Source organism: Panthera pardus, unplaced genomic scaffold (genome assembly GCF_024362965.1).
Source record: "Panthera pardus isolate Hobbes unplaced genomic scaffold, ASM2436296v1 HiC_scaffold_6, whole genome shotgun sequence".
Lineage (NCBI taxonomy): Eukaryota > Metazoa > Chordata > Mammalia > Carnivora > Felidae > Panthera > Panthera pardus.
This window is the reverse complement of record NW_026526991.1, coordinates 1845288-1861628: the sequence shown is the minus strand read 5'-3', so window position 1 is coordinate 1861628 and position 16341 is coordinate 1845288. Positions and strand designations below refer to the sequence as shown.

The window sequence follows — 16341 nt, the reverse complement described above, 5'->3', positions numbered from 1 at the left end:
ATACTTTTTACATGCCACAAAGTATTCTTCTTCTCCTGATTTTTTCTCCCATTTGCGAATGTGAAAACCATCTTGGCTCATGGGCAAACACATGTGATGGGTGGAATTTGGCCTACAGGCTATACGTTGTGGACCCCGGGTACAGGTGTTTATATGTACATCCTACTTCCCCTAATAGTTTGTAAACTTCTGGAGGGGAAGAGTTGTAGCTTAGTGGACAGAGTGTGGGCTTAGGAGTAGATGGGCCTGGATTTAAGTCTGAGAGGTGTCACTCATTTTCCCAGCGTCCTGTTTATCCATTAGCCAGGAGTAACCGCATTGACTCCAGAGGGGTGTTAATGCGTATAAAGACGCCGGCACACAGTAGGCGTTCAATAAATGGTAGGAGTGGTTGCTGTCGTTTACCCTCAGATTCCCTACCGTATCGAACCGGTGCTTAGTAGGCACCTGGGAAACGCTGAGTGAATGAAAACGCGATCAGCAACCTGCCCTCAGAATTATAACTGTAATTGATTTCCTTGGGGAAGGGGCAGCAGACAGAGGACCCATTTACAAGGATCAATTAATTTTCCACTCGAAGGTGCCCTGACTTCTCGGCAAACTCAGCCGCAGATAATAAAACATACTCCCACACTAGAGGTCTGATTTATTTAATCCAATAGAGGGCAATGGTGCACCCCAAACCGTGGATTCCATCCCGTAAATTTTTTTTTTTTTTCATCTTGAGTGCCCGCAGTCTTTATCTAGGCAGGTTTGGTGATTGTCCTCATTGTCTCCTGTGTGTTTTAAGGCGTGTAAACTTTAACATTTCAACGAGTCTCAAGCCCCTACAGCACATGAGTTACTTTGCCGGGAAAGAGCTAGAAGCCATCTGCGATTCCTGGCTCTCTGACACTTAAATTCCCTGAGTTTCCTGGAAAGGTGTTTCTGCTCCTCTCGGAGTGACTAGACCCTCACTCCCGCTTTTGAGTCTAGGTTAATGATTTGTGTTGGAACCCCTACGGTGTGTTTTTCTTTCATCTGAACTCTAGAGCTGTGTTTGGAGACTTTTTGCCTTAGTTGCCTTTTCTTGGGCGTTAGACGTCGGACCAGGACACTGAGAAAGGTCATAGATGGCCCTTCCTGAAAACGTGTAGGCTTAGGATGGACAACTACCTTAGGATTCACCTGCTGGCTATTGCTTAAATATTCTCCTAGGGACTCACATCCATCTCTTTTGGAGAAGAAAGTGAGAAAAAGGAAAGAAAAAGGCTGAGCCTGGCCAAGAGATCAAGGGCTGGCCTTTCCTCAGTTGGGGCTTTCAAATGACAGTTTTGCTCTATTCTAAACCAGCGGAAGCCCTGCTTACAGAATACCTCTTAATCAGCTGGCCATGTTGAAGATGTTAGCCTTCTCGCTGAAGGTCTAACAAGGCGTACGTATTTCTTTACTGTGCCTGCTCTTGAATTACTTCTAACTCATCTTCTGGAGCCTTTAAAATAGAAACCCTCAAATCCTATTCTAGTAAGATCCTCCTTCTGGTTTCTCTGGAGATTCGGATCTGTGGCCACGTGTAGAGGCTAAGTGGGAGTTGAGGCAGCACCAAGCTTGCAGATAGATAGCCATGTCCTTGGGAATGGCCGTCAGGGGCCTCTGCTTTCAAGGATTTACGACCAACAGCTCCCATGCTTATCTAGACCTCCCCAGCCAGGGACGCAGGACCATTCCTCTTTAGGTTCAGGATCTCAGGGGAATAAACAGCCTTCTCTGGAGGACCTGGCCTGTTTCCACAGGTGTTCTCTCTAAGGGACATAAACATTTCGGACTCTACGGCAACCAGAGTAAGCAAAGACAAGTGAAATACACTCCACCAAACCATTTCTGGCTAGTTGGCTGAGATTTTAGTACTCTCTAAGAGCCTCCATTTTAAATGATTTTGCACACATGAGACGTTCTTATTTTCCTCTTGTCCCTAGGTGACTCATTATTTCCCCCTCCAAAGCCCTAGGAAGGCACAAATCCCCCCCGCATGACCGGCAGGGAGCTAGAGGGGACCTCCACGGCCCGTCCGAGAACATTAATTCCTCGGTGGTTGATCTGCTGACGCAAGTCTTGAAGACGCAAGGAAGTGGCTCAGGAAGAACCCCCAGGGTGTGCTCCGTCTTCCCTGCAGGTGTGTTTCCTACGTGACAACCATCCTCTGGCTGTTTCACCTCGGCTGGAAGCAGCCACAGGGCTGTCTCTGATGACAGGTAACTCACGGGCAGCGGGTCCTGGAGCGAGAGATGAGACATGGGCGGGAGAGGTGTGCCGTTCTCTCCTCCCCGTCTGGGACGGCATTCTGTTACCCCCTCAGCAAGGCTGGCTTCACCCACCCTGACCTTGGGATGCTCTCTACCAGTGCACCTCCTGTAGACCCTCTGCCAACCTCTTAGGGTCTCAGTCCACCCTTTGGCCTTGCCTTGAGATGGCTCCCTATTTTCCATGGGAAAATATTTCCCATGGGAACCATCTCCTCAGCTTGTTTTTAGTTTTGGGAGCCAAATAAATATATTTCAAAGATGTGCAGACAAACCTGACACAACTGGAGAGTCCCTCTAAATCCCTTATATCCTTATTTAATCAAATTGCTGTTCTGTAGGTCCCTGCCTGTCACTGTGGATTAGGGAGATTTCACTGGTCTCAAGGATGTTTTCCTCCTTTTTAATTAGCTCCTCTTTTCCTGCTTAAGGTTTTTTTTTTTTTGGTTTTGGGTGGGGAGGGAGGGCGAGGGGAAGGGAGGAGAAGGTGGAGACAAATCAGGAGAGTGTCCCTGTGCATGTCCCCTCCCCTCCCCTGCTCTTCCTTCTGGTTATTTATCAGCCTACTCTTCTGTAATCCACACCAGTCTGGCCTATCAAACTTAACTTTCTTTTCTTTTTTAAGATTTTATTTTTAAGCAATCTCTCCATCCAGTGGGAGGCTTGAACTCACAACCCCGAGATCAAGAATTGCGTGCTCCCACCGACGGAGCCAGCTGGGTGCCCCTCTCATTTATTTATTTATTGATTGATTTATTTTCCAAGTTCAAAGCACGTCACATAAAATTTCACTCGCCCTCCACCTTTTTGTAAGAAAAAATCCTTTTCTTTAAGCGTAATGTCTACGTTCTATCAAACTCAAGCAAATCCTATTCTCTTTTTCCTAACTTGCCATTCTCTGCAAGGCAAGATTGCCAGCAACAGTGGAGAGGCACAGACCTGGCTGTCAGAGAGAGACCTGGTTTCAGATCTGTTTGGCCGCTTCCTTGCTTGCTGGGAAAACTTACCCCCCCCCCCCGCCCCCCGCCTCAGGTTCTGCATCAAGAATTCAGATAATAATCCTCATTCCCAGTGTTGCCAGGGATAGGCTCATCCTTGGCATTCGACAGTTCAGTGTCTCTTTCTCCCATCATTTTGCATCTCACCTATCTACTTCCCTTTCTTTTTTTTTATTAAAATTTTTTTAAGGTTTATGTATTTTTCAGAGACAGAGAGGCAGAGCGTGAGTGGGGGAGGGGCAGAGAGAGAGAGACACAGAATCCGAAACAGGCTCCAGGCTCTGAGCTGTCAGCACAGAGCCCGACGCGGGGCTCGAACTCACAGATGGGGAGATCATGACCTGAGCTCAACCGACTGAGCCACCCAGGCGCCCCTCTACTTCCCTTTCTTGTAAACAGTCTCCAAACCGTTTTTAGAAATCCACCAAGCCTATGCCACGGTCCAGCTTCTTAAATCTCTGTTTTTGTTCACTTAACCCCAGGTGAGCGCTAGCTTCTCTCTACTCCCTATGGAGTCCTGGCTCCAGCAACAGCAGAAGGTACGACACAACGTCCTGTAATCAAGACAATCCCGTAAGTAAAGAGAAGAGACAGCCCAAACCAAAGGGAAGTGGCGAAATGGAAGGCTGAGAAACAGAAGACTGATTTGGTTTCTAAACTTTGCCCTCTGCCCGGAGCTCAGTGACTGCACTGCTATCTGTAAAGGGAGCCCCAGGACAGCCACGCAGGGAGCTCACGCAGACCGTGCCTCACCCAAGTCTAGAGACCAGAACCGGCTGAGACTAAGTTCCATGTATCCATGTGGTCTACCATGGGCCAAGGGCCTCACCTGCACTTTGCTACATTAATATGATTATGGTCATTATTCCTAGTGCTACCCGACCGCCACTCCCATTTCATAGTTGGGAAACTGAGGGGGGCGATTACCGTGCAAGTCTGCTGGCTGGCGAGGCTGTGCTCTGTTTCCTTCACCGCGGTGCCTCTGCCGGTCCTAGCAAACCTGGAAAGTCCTGCACTAGTTCAGGGTAATTACCAACGAGCTCAGGGCCCCCCAGACCTTCCTGGGTGGCTGTCCTTCAGCCAAGAAATTGATGGGAGCAATTCTCACACACCCGCAAAATTCAAGCCCGTTATTTCTGCCGCCTCCCGAGGCTGAGCTATCACTTGCTGTTTCCTTGTTTTATCCTGATTGTTCCCTAAAGCAATAACAATTGTCTACAGAAACACCGTGAATCCCGCTGGCAAAATCCAAACAAGAATGGAGCATGAAAGATACCTGCCCTCCAGAATCAGAAATTATTCCACGAGCCCTACAAGAAGGGCAGGAGGGGGTGGTGGTGGATGTGAGTGGCGGGCAGCGAAGAGACAGACAGACATTTTACAAATCCCCAGGCTTCTCCTTTCTCCCCAACTCCCCCTTCACTTCCTAATTTCTATTCACATCATGATTTCTCTTCAAACGTATCACCGGCATTTTATGGTGCCTTCATGTTCCCTTTTCCTTCTCTTCCCGTCTGTTCACTTCATGTTTGTGTTTATCGATTTGGGCTCTGAACGCTTGGCTCATTTGTCATATATTTGAAAACCTCCGTCTTCTGGCCCTGTCGTCGCCACGGTTGCAACATCGCTCCCAAATGCTATCAGTCCGCGCTCAGCACCCTCTCTCCTTTCCCTCAGTCTGCACTCGGCGCTACCTTAATTCTTATTTGGGCAAAGCACAAAAGCAGAGAGTCGATGACTGTGTGGTCACAAGTGCTTTAATCTTCTTGTCACTTTTACTTACATTCCCAAGCCCCTATTTATTATTGGAATACGGGTCATTTTTTAATTCGCTGGTCTCAAAGCTTGCAAAAGTGGACATTAACCCGTATAACAGTTTACTTTGCTTCATTTGATAAGTCTATCCCTCAAAAGTTGGAGGTAACTACATTTCTACATACCCAGTCGCCCCATAAAGGCACTAAAAAGCTGCCAGTAGGAGGGATGCTAATGCGCCTTACTTCCATCCGATGAATAGTCAACAATTATTCTTATCTTTTTTGGAAATGTAGGTCATAATTTGAGTTTGCTTGAACTGAGGAACGCCTGTATTTGCTTTGCTTCAAGTAGTCTCTTTCTTTTTAACTGCTAGTTTTGATGCCCTAACCCTCAGACTCTCAAAGTTGGACGCGACCCGGTCTCTCTCTAATTTATTGAGATGACAGAGAATGGGCAGAGGGGAGGTTGAATTGGAAACAGTGTGGTGCATTGGTTATATTGGAGCAAATGTCTCACTGTAATTTTCAGTTTGAATCCTTCCCTAAGGAGAAAAAAACCAAAAGGAATGTATAAAGATGACGCTCACAAGTCTCAAAATCTTGTGACTGTCCCTGGGTCCTCCACCACCCTCCGGGTGACTGGGCTCAGGCTCCTGGCTCTTCCGGTCATTTCCTTCAGGTAACACCACCGTCTGTCAGTGCTCTTCTCAAAATGCGTTACATAGGTTTGAGCCCAGTATTTAAGGAAATGGTCTCAGCCCGGCTGAGCGGAAGGACACGTTTGATCCCTGCAGCCGCACGACAGAGCTTTAACCACAGAAGTCTTCTGTGACACCGCTGGCCGTCGGGGTTCCACAGCAAACCAGGAGGACAAAAGCACCAGGGTCCCCCAGCGTGAAGAGGGGCCACACCAGGCCTCTCCACTTGTGATTCTGCGAGAGGCTTTTGGGAGCCAAAACGTGAGGTTCAAACGTCGTCTTTTTGGCTTAGATCTTGTTTGGGGCCTCGCCACTGGCCAGGTCTTCAGTCCATCGCCATTGTCTGGGCACGGATTTATATTCCCCCACTCTGGCTTCTCTCCCGACTCTTTCCGTACAAGCAAGCTTAATGCCTCTGTGGCCTCTACTCTGTAATAAATGGAACACAGGCTTTGGAGTCAAGAACAGCTGGGCGAGGGTCCTGCTCCTTCCTTCACCAGCTGTGTGATCGCAGGCAAACTGGTGATCTCCGAGCTCAATTTCTTACTGAATGACTCCCTCCAGGTTGACACGAACGTATTCATCGACGCACTCTGAGGATTGACTCCGTACCATTCTCCATGGTTTTCTTCATTCTGTTCCCTGGGAGCTCATGAAAAATGCACCCCAATGCCTTCCTGAGATCAAACTGGGACACGTCGGTGGCCCTTTCGTTACGTGGTGCTCTAATAACCTTATAGGAAAGAACGTAAACCAGAGCAGGGTCAGCTTCTCTTTCAGGCCCATACTCAGGGAAATGCAACGTGGAAGAAATTTGTCTTTTTCACTCACTTTCCCTCTTTTGTGTTTTCTGTTCCCCACTCCTTGTCCATTTTCCTAGCCTGTTGAGTTTCCTTTTATGTCTTTTTTTTTAATGTGTATTTACTTATTTTGAGAATGAGAGAGAGAGAGAGAGAGAGCATGCATGCAAGTGGGGGAGGGGGGCAGAGGGAGAGAGAGACAATCTCAAGCGGGCTTCCTGCTCTGCTCAGAGCCCAATGTGGGGCTCCACCCGCGACAGTGAGATCGTGACCTGAGCTGAAGTCAAGAGTTGGACTCAACCGACAGAGCCACCCAGGCATCCCCTTTTTATGTCTTTTAATTAGGCTGCTGTCTACCATGCCCCCATTCACCCTCTCCCCCATCCTGCTTGCTTGATAGAACAAGGACTCCTGGGTGTTGAAGGTTTCTGATTCACACTTTCTGACAGTCATTTTCCCACTCAAGAATCAATGCCATGTTGTCGCACTACCTCCCAGATCTGCTCAAGACTCTCCTCTTGCCATTTTAGGTCTGCAGCAATCTCTTCCTCATCCCATGGGGATCTAAGTCCAAATGGACTTCAGAATACCACACACCCATGCACACATGCCTTAGGAAATGGCTTCTCATTCTCCAAGCACTCCCTCTCCATCCTCACCTCTGCAGTGGTCTTCCTTCCGTCACCTGACTCAGGTTGCTATGTACCATTGTGCAGGTTGTTTAGTGCACAAGGGCCTGTGGCTCAGCCTGCCGTGGGGGCTAAAATCCAACCGGCGCTCTTCTATCAAACTTTGAGTCCTGATGTGGGGCTGCGTCTGCCCAAAGTTAGGGGCACACTTTTTCAACTTAAACAAAGGCATTGGGTCTAACTGCAACTGTTCCTTCTAAACCTTACTCGGGGTCTGCCCTTGTCATACCCTATGCTCTTCTCCTCTCTTGATCTTCTGGGGGACTCAGCGTATTTACCCCTCGCTTGGTGCTGCCGCCACATTCAGTGAGGTGGGCAAGCACCTGGCCTTTTGGAGTTTGGCTACTAGAATTCGAGTCCTGGCTGTCCCGCCAGCTATCTGGGTGATCTCGAGAAAGTTATTTAATCTCTCTGGGTCTCCGTTTTCTCATCTTTAAAACAGGAATGATAATAATACCTGCCTTCTAGTGTTCTAGTGAAGATATTTGAATACTTGAAATACCACCCAAAGCACTTAGAATGGTGCCTGGCACATAGGAGGCGCTCCGTGCTTGCTAGCTTCCGCTACTTTGTGCATATTCCACAATAGCTAACAATGACTGAGACAGGCTGTGGCTCACGGAAAGTAGGAGCGAGGAAATGTAGCCCTCGCTAAGTAGGGTCGCTAGATAAAATACAGAATGCCCGGTTCCATTTGAATTTCAGACAAATACTCTAGTGTAAGTATATCCCAAATGTTTACCTTCTCCACAGGAATCTCAAAGTGGTAGATGGTGCCTTGTTAAGACTAATGGCAAGCAATCATTTGACCTTTCCACCCTGTCCTGTCTATTCTCTCTGCTGTCCTTCACATCACACAATGCTTGCCCTGTTAGGTCTCTGACATAAAAACTGGGGAGCGGGCCAATCTGTGGCATGAGACCCGCCATCTTGGAATGGAGCCTTTAGGTGTTCCTGTGAACGTTATGGTTGGCATGTAGAAGCATATATTCTCTCATTCGTATATGCGGGGAGCCACAAAATGTCATACTTCCCACTTTCTCTGCCTTTCGTGTGTTATTTGCCACTTTCAATGTTGTGTGGGCCAAAAAGCACGCTCTTCCTGTTATGCGTTCTGAAATACTATGTGTTTTGATAAGTGGGTTTTATAGATTGGAATTTCAGTTTCTGTAAGTGAATTTTCTTGTAATCCATATTTGTGTTAAAGCAGGAATCCTCTAAGCCTTCTTACGTATTCAGATACTTCTCTTGTGATTATTCTGGCATTTCACATCGTTATTCTCAAATTCACTATCTGCTCTCTCGTATCTATAACTTGTCAAATTTTTCCACGCTTGGCATTTGCACCACAGTAAAAAAAAAACTCCTGGGCACCGGCCCCAGTGAATTATTAGTAGTCCTGTCACATAGTCACCAGGTTGACATTTACTTATATTATCTGTGTCTCTAGTCCCGATGACAAATAATCCTTGAATTGGTTGCTGATACATCATCCTTTTTTTTATTATTATTATTTTTAAATATGATTTGTGCTTTTCTAGAGCTTTGCCTGTTCCTGGCCACTGTAGAGGAAGCTACTGAACCCCCAGTGGTACCAAATGGGGTTCTGTTCCCCTCTTGATCTTCTCTTTTTTATTCTCTTTTATTTCTAATCCTCCATTACTGACTACTTGTCCAGACCCTTTTCTCTGCTAACTCTGTCTGCATGGCCGAGGAGTGGTGATTTCTCCTCAGTCTGGTCTTCAGATTTTCTGCTGCTTGACCTCACTGGGCTTTCACTCTCCTTACCTCTCTCGGGACTATCTCCTATGCTTTATGCATTCGCTCAGCAGACATCTACTGGGCCCCACTTTGCGCCAGTCATGGTGCTCCGTGGGGATCCAGAGTGGATTAGAGAGCGGTCCTAGACTTTAGCTGGCTCCCAGTCTTGATGGAAAGACACACAAGTTGACCAAGCAAGTGAGATCAGTTGAGCCAAACCTCAAGTGGTTGAGGAGCCCAGAGGAGAGTTCCTAACCCCCCTGGGAAGGGTACAGGTGCAGGAGAGACAAGGGGGAGCTTCCGGAGTGAGATGACAAATAAACTGAGCCTTGCAGACAGGTCGAGGGCACATACATCACCGATGGAGGGAATGATCCATGTAAATAGGAGTTGGGGAGACCATCTGGTTCATTATAACCATAGTGGATTGGCGTGAGATGGGATTGGTGATTGGTGGGGGGGGCAGATCATGAAGGGCCTTGTACAGCCTGCCAAGGACGTTGAACTTTATGCCAAGGGTGAGGAGGAATCACTGAAAGGGTTGCTGACATTTGCATTCGGAAATGTCCAGTCTGGTGCAGCATGAAGGACTAGAGGGCGAGGTGGAGCTGCAGACAGCCAAACCAGTGCAGTGGTCAGAAACGGCGAGGGCCTGAAATCTGACGGCGGGAGACTGTGCTCCTTCTCTTGACATTGGGTTTTGATTCCAGGGTAAGTGCTTTACGTGTTATCTCATTTAACACTTGCAAGATCCTGAGGAGTAAGTCCTGTTATTATACCCATCTGATGCATGAGGAAACTCAGGAGCAAAGAGGCAACAGAATTGCCCAAGTTCACATGTATCGAGATACGGCAGGGCCAGAATTCAAATTCAGCCTGTGCACTTCACTAACATTGTCCCTGGTGTCTTACTTCGACTAACTGGCGGTGGCTGAGAGGCAGAAAGGAGTCTAGAGCAGTGCTCTCCGGCCGAAATACGCAAGCCACAAATGTGAGCCACATATGCGACTTTAAATATTTCAGTAGCACATTAAAAAAAAAACAACAACTCATTTTTAATAATTCATTTAACACAATATATCCCTAATACTATCATTTCAACATGAAATCGATAAAAAGTACTACTGAAATATTGTGCATTCTTTTTTACTGGACTAACTCTGGTGTGTACTTTATAATTACAGCCCATCTTAATTTGCACCGACCGTATCTGAAGTACTGAATAGTACATGTGGCTGGCAGCTACCATATTTGACCAGTGTGGGTCCAGAATGGCTCTCCCATTTCTGCTGTTGATGATACGGTAGACGGTGATAACATTCTCAGAGTTAAGGGACCATCGGAGGAAAAAGATAATTTGGAAGGAGTTTGAAAGGCTTGGGAAACACCTAGGTGGAGATTCCTAGTCAGGGGTTGGATATATAGGTGTGGATCTCAGCGTAAAAGTCTGAGCAGACATATAAAGTTGGAAGCTATTGCCAGACAGGTGGTTATTAAACCAGGGTTAGAAGGAACTCACATGGGGCGATTATGTACAAGGACTGAGCTCTGGAAACACAAGGAAGGGATGGACATCTCGTGTAGGTGGAGGGGCTCGCTTGTAGGTATCTCCTCTCAAGTGGGAAGGAAGGACGAAGGGACTGTGATTGCAGAAGGTAAGTTTGTGTAGGTAGAGAGTGGGGAAAGACAGGAAGTAGGCCTTCTAACCCAATGTTGGCAGGGGTTCTCTTGGCCCCTCTGCTTCCTTTTTCTCTTCTACAGAAAAATGAGCCCTTTTATGGCTGACTGCTCACAAGATCGAGATGCAAAAAAGGGGAGGAAGAGGCAAACAAAATGTAAATGTTTGTTCAGCCAGGAAGTAAAAACCAACACGAGCGCCCATTTCTCCAATTGCCATTCCATACTCTCTCTCTCTCTCTCTCTCTCATTAAACTTTTTATTTTGAAATAACTATTGACCCACGGGAAGTTACAAAAATTTGTCTCCTGTCCTCTTCATCTTCTTCCCACGGGGGTGACATCGTACGTCACCACGGCATGGTATCAGCATCAGGAAACTGACATTGGCGTAATGCTATTAAGGGGACTTTTGGCTTTTCTTTGATCATTTCCTAGTAGGAAGCACCCTGAGTAAAAAGAATCAAAATGAGGTGAGATGTAATTAATGCCCCATCAGGTCCAGAACTTCATGTGTGTTCAGGAGGGTTTATCCCTGTAACTAAGTGACACGCGTCAAATACAATAGTAAATGCCACCTAAATGCCCAGGCCCCAAATACCTTCTTACAGCTGTCTGTAAACTTGTACCAACATTACGTGGTCAGACCAGACTCTTCACTGCCTGTTTGGCTCCATCTTGTTATGGAGAACAGCAAAGAACAGAAGAACAGACAGTTCTGCTGTTCCCATCAGGATCTATAGTGAGAAGAGACAGGAAGGTGCCCCAAATCGCACTGCTGCATGGCCCAGGTCTCCGTGACTACAGAACACAGCCTCAGTTTCTGACATGGCGCTATCTCTTGATAGATGGCTATTTCATGCCCCATCTGCACAGCAGAAAACCAATGGGTTAGGAGAGTTAGCACAAGTGACTCCATCCAACTTCCATGCCGGGAGGATTTCAGAGGAATCCGCAGTACCCGATACGACAGGTTCCTCAATAAATGCTAGGGGTTTAATTGGACCGGCCTACAAAACAAACAGACCCAAAGGATACAGGCACAGTCCTCAAAAGCAGAATCAAACGAAGAAAGAACCAAGAAATCTTCTTGCTTCAAGGAAACAAAAACCAACGAGAGAAAATTAAGCCAACTTGAAGGGAACAGGGGCTCTCCATCAGCCAGGGTTCAGCCAAGGCGAATAACCCATTAATTAACAGAGTGAGAGTTCCTCTGTATTTTTACTCTCAGTGGTAATTTGCTAACCAGTAAATATGGAATGACTTTTTTTCTCCCTTGGAGATAAATGAGCTCTGGTTCTCCAAAAATGATACATCTGGCAAGAGGTAGAAAACAGAAAAATGAAGTGTTTTGTCCATTAAGACTTGAAATTTCAGCAAAATACTTATTTCTGGTAGCTAGGTAAAAAGAATTTGACAATTGGCCTTGGCAATTCCTGAACAGCTGAAGAAGGAAACATTTAGCAGGAACAGGCTGGATAAGGGTGGTCAGATGCCTCAGGCTGAGTGATCTCTATAAATTTATTTTGTGTATCTACACCTTGCCTTATATTGTCATGTGTCATATCCGTGCTACCAGTAATAAAATCGTTCCTGTCAAAGTCAAGACAGGCTGAGAGCAATTTGCAGTTGTGAAGAACTACGGGCTGCAGGGAACAAACAGGACACAAAGAATTGGGGGGGGGGAGGGGTTCCTTACTCTGTTGTAGCCGTTGGAAAGGGTCTCCCGCCCACAGGTGCCAAGAACAGAGCAGCACTCACAGGTCAAGTGTAGAGGAAAAGAGCTGAAATCAAGTCGGCTCTATAAATGCTGTTATCCGATAGTCAAGGATGAGAGAACAAAAGCCATGGGTTGGACGGACTGGCCCTGCGTTGACCAGAATTGAAATTCAGCCCAGGGATCAGTGCTTTTGTTGACCTTCCCCATGACAATGTGTTTCGGCCATTTGTATCCGACCAAGCCATTTGTTTGGGGATGCAGCCTGCATTTTTAAATCTGTGCAGATGCTTACACAGACCCTGCTCTCCAGTCAGACGAGAATGTCACCAGATGTGACTAAACGTGCCTCCTTTTTTTAGCCGTTTAGATGTGAGAAATCCCTCCCATATCAGTCCGCTGCAGGAAACTATTTTTATCAGGGTCTTTCAACCCCAGCTCTGAGACACATGACAGATATTCCTACAAAAGTTCCACGGTCGACAATGAAATAAACCTCGTGCCAGACAGACTCGTACGTCAGGGAGGCAGAGAGGGGAGTGAGTTCTGTCTGCGATCGCTTTGAACTGTGGATAAGCTAAGTGGGGGAAGCATGGCAGACAGGGCAGAATTAAAATGTGATCAACGCAGCATCTGGTTTCTCTTCTCTATTCAGCTTCCACAGAAGTGAACATGAAAAAAGGGGAAGGAGGGAGGAGCAAAAAATAAGGAGAGACAGGGCCCCTTCTGGGAAAAACAATTCTAGTTAGTCCTGAATTCTCAACTGTGAATTCCGCCTCAGGAAGCCAGTGGCCACTTTCACTGAGAGCACGTGGTGACAGAAATGCTCAGTTTGATCCAGGCTGGAGCCAGGCAAGGGGTGGCAGCTTCTGCCTCGATCTTTCCGCTGTCTCCCTTCCCCCTTCCAATCACAATAAATATATTTATACTCACTTGATTATGTCAGCCAGACAATACTCCCCTAATTGGCAGCGATCAGGGTTCCAGAACTGCTTGGGTGAACCTGCTGTCTCTCCATCAGGCAGAACAATAAGGGGCCACTAATGCAGTCCCCATTAACAATTTCCGGTGAAATAAAAAACAGTCCCCTGACTCGTGCATGGCAATGAATTTTCCTAACAGCTCCTAAGAGCCAACCCTTCAGGAACTCAGACTTACATGAACCTGCCCAGCATAGAATGCTTGTAGAAATCCTCCCCACCCCCAGCTCTAGTGCATAGAAGAAAAACCATAGCCACTTCCTTCTGCTGGAGGTTCTTTTGTTCTTTTACTCTTTTCGTTTTTCTTCTACAGGCCTTATGGAGCTAACTGTCATTTTTGGTTCTCGGTTCTTTGTCAATTTCAGGGACATCTGGTACACAGTTTACTGCATTTGCTAGCTTTGGTATTTGTAGCTAGGGAGGCAGTCTTTGCTGTGTGTGCATGTTCATTCCACATGCATAATTTACGCACACATCATTTGGAACTTGAGTGCCGTCGTATATTTTGACATTTAAATGTTGACGACCACAGTGCCGATCGTAAGCAATTGCTTCATAAATGTTTATTAGATGAATGAATGCACCAGCAAGGCGAATGTCATTCATTCATTCGTTCATCAGGCATTGGAATGCCTAGTAAGTGCCAGTATGTGCCTTAGTACGTGCTAGATGCTGGGTGTTCAGTGACGCATACCCACAGTCCCTGGCCGCAGGGAGCTCACGGTGGAAGGGTGGGAGCCCGGCAGGTAAACAGGCAATTGTAAGACACCACGGGGACACAGCGAGAGAGCCCCGGGCAAGGTAGCGCGGAGCTCTCGGGAGAGAGACCTTAGTCTACCTAGGGCAGGGGCTGAGACAGCGGTGTATGTAGAGGGGTGTCCTGAAGGTGGTGAGGCTTGAGCTGGGGCTGTAAAGCGCTCCAAAAGGGATGGCACAGTCAAGGACAGGACACGAGAAAGAGCAGGGTGTGAGCAGAGGGCTAGAAGCTGGAGGGCGTTTTGGGAAAGCGCCGAGGCCAGGAGTTGACAAAAATAAAGTAGAGCCCAGGCAGGATCTGGAGGGAAGGGGTCTGGGTGGAGTAAAGAAAGGAGCTTCAACTTCAGTTAGGACCCAAATTCCTCTGGATGGTGCCAGAATGTGGACACACACACACACACACCCCAAAGCAGACTTTGGACCTGCTTTGGAAGCATTGCTGAAGTGCAGTAAGGAGATCCCGTCATGTCCCACACCCGTCACTCATGAGCTGGCTTCTGTATGAGTAAACTGAGGATGTGGACTTTGTGGGCTCTGAGGTTTGCGCAGAGACCACACCTGGGCCTGTTCCCTGTGCAAACCGTGGGGCTCTGAAGGAATGAGGCCACCTCTGAGCAGCACGCAGTATCACAGCATCGCTGCCTTACAGGACAGAGATAGGCAGGCATACTGAGTGCGATGCGGCAGAAATCCTTAAGAAGTATGCACAGGAATGTACCGTGTGATGGAGATAATCTTACTGTCCCCAGCCTAGGTCAGGGTCTCATTATCTCAATTCTGAAGAATCCCCAATTAAATGCACAGCACGGATCCCCGCTTGATTACATTTCTCTGCAGCACCGCTTAGCTTGTATCCTTTCTGCTCAAAAGCTTGATGACTCCTCTTTCCTTATAGAATCAAGCACTAAGTTCTGAGAGTGACATCCGAGGCCGTCCCCAAGCTGTCCCGTGCCCTACCTGCTACAACCTTCACCTCAGCCAGGTGGGGCCCCCGGCAATGGCGTCCACGCATGGCCTACGTGACACCATTTACAAGGCATGGCAGTGCCTTATAATTGCCTGTTGATGTGCCTGCCTCCCACCCTCCTGCCTCCTGCTTTTCCTTCCTCCAGACCCCCACTAAAGGTCCAACTCAAATTCAAGACGATCTCCTCTAGGGACGCTGTCTGGTTATCTCTGGACCCTTGGGAATCCTGTGTGACACTATGTTGTCCATTAGTGACCGGGAATTTCACTTGGCGGTTTGTGTCTAACTTCGCCAGCTAATTTGTCAGCTCCAGAGGGTAGGAACCAAGCCTCCTCCCTCTTTGTAGTCTATGGACCTAGCTCAGTATCCTGCTCGTGATAAATAATTGCTGGTGATGGCTTTCCTACACTATAGCTTCTAGGAGACCATTGAGTAAAATCCGTGGGAGGGATGATCATCATTTTGTTACCACAGCGCTGTGGCCCAAAGTTCTTTTTCCCTCTTCTTGAAAAATCTTGGAGAGAGTGGTTTGCTGCCACCATTTTGGAGTAAAGAGAATGTGAAACATTTCTGCTAGGATTCGTAAACAGTATTTTCCAGGCATTCCTTCAGAGCTTAAAGTTCACCCAGGAACGAGCTATTTCACAGATCAAAAGGCGCATATATGCAATCCACCGGGAGCAATAATCACTCTGCTAAATTTAAAAGGGAAAACGGTTGAACCCTCCAGCTTGAAAGTAGAAATGGTTTAGCATCACACGACTGAAGAGGAACACGAGAGACTTACTTAATTTTTGGCCCCCAACGTTTGGTTTTTATTGTACGTGTTCCATTGAGCAGCGCATGGGATTTTTCACAAAAGAAGAAATGGCGTTAAATCAATAAGGAAAATCACCATTTCCTTAGTGATCCAAGAGCATTTAAGGAAGCTGAGCTCTGCCAATATGTACAACTGTGCAGAATTTGTAACTGGGCAGTTAAAACCACCATCTAAGCTGGCAGCTGTGATTTTCCCAGAAGCAGAGCTTCAGAAAGAAAAATAGCTTTTAAACTTCAGTTCCAGTTTTGCAAATTGGATCTGTTCATGAAAAACCGTTTTAAGTCCCAGGGTCTCTCTTTCCTCATTAGTAAAGGATATGATTGTTTCTTTTTACCCACATGGAAATTCATTCATTTACTCCACAAATATTTATTGAGTACCTATCATGAATCAAACACTGTTTTAGGTGCTGGGGAAGCAGATGTGAACAAAAGAGGCAGAGT

The 16341-nt window shown here is 47.0% G+C and overlaps 1 protein-coding gene across 3 annotated transcripts in view; it reads right to left on the bottom strand.

The window, feature by feature from the left end:
- The window catches only part of GRAP2 (GRB2 related adaptor protein 2), a 67816-nt gene that overhangs the window by 24878 nt on the left and 26597 nt on the right, over nt 1-16341 (bottom strand). The window contains exon 1 of one of the 3 annotated variants that reach the window (XM_019446952.2): nt 13309-14565. The exons of the other annotated variants lie outside the window; for them this stretch is intronic. The gene's annotated coding sequence lies outside the window, so the exon portion shown is untranslated. Of the gene's footprint in view, nt 1-13308; nt 14566-16341 lie in introns of those variants that run through there. 3 annotated transcript variants of the gene reach the window in all.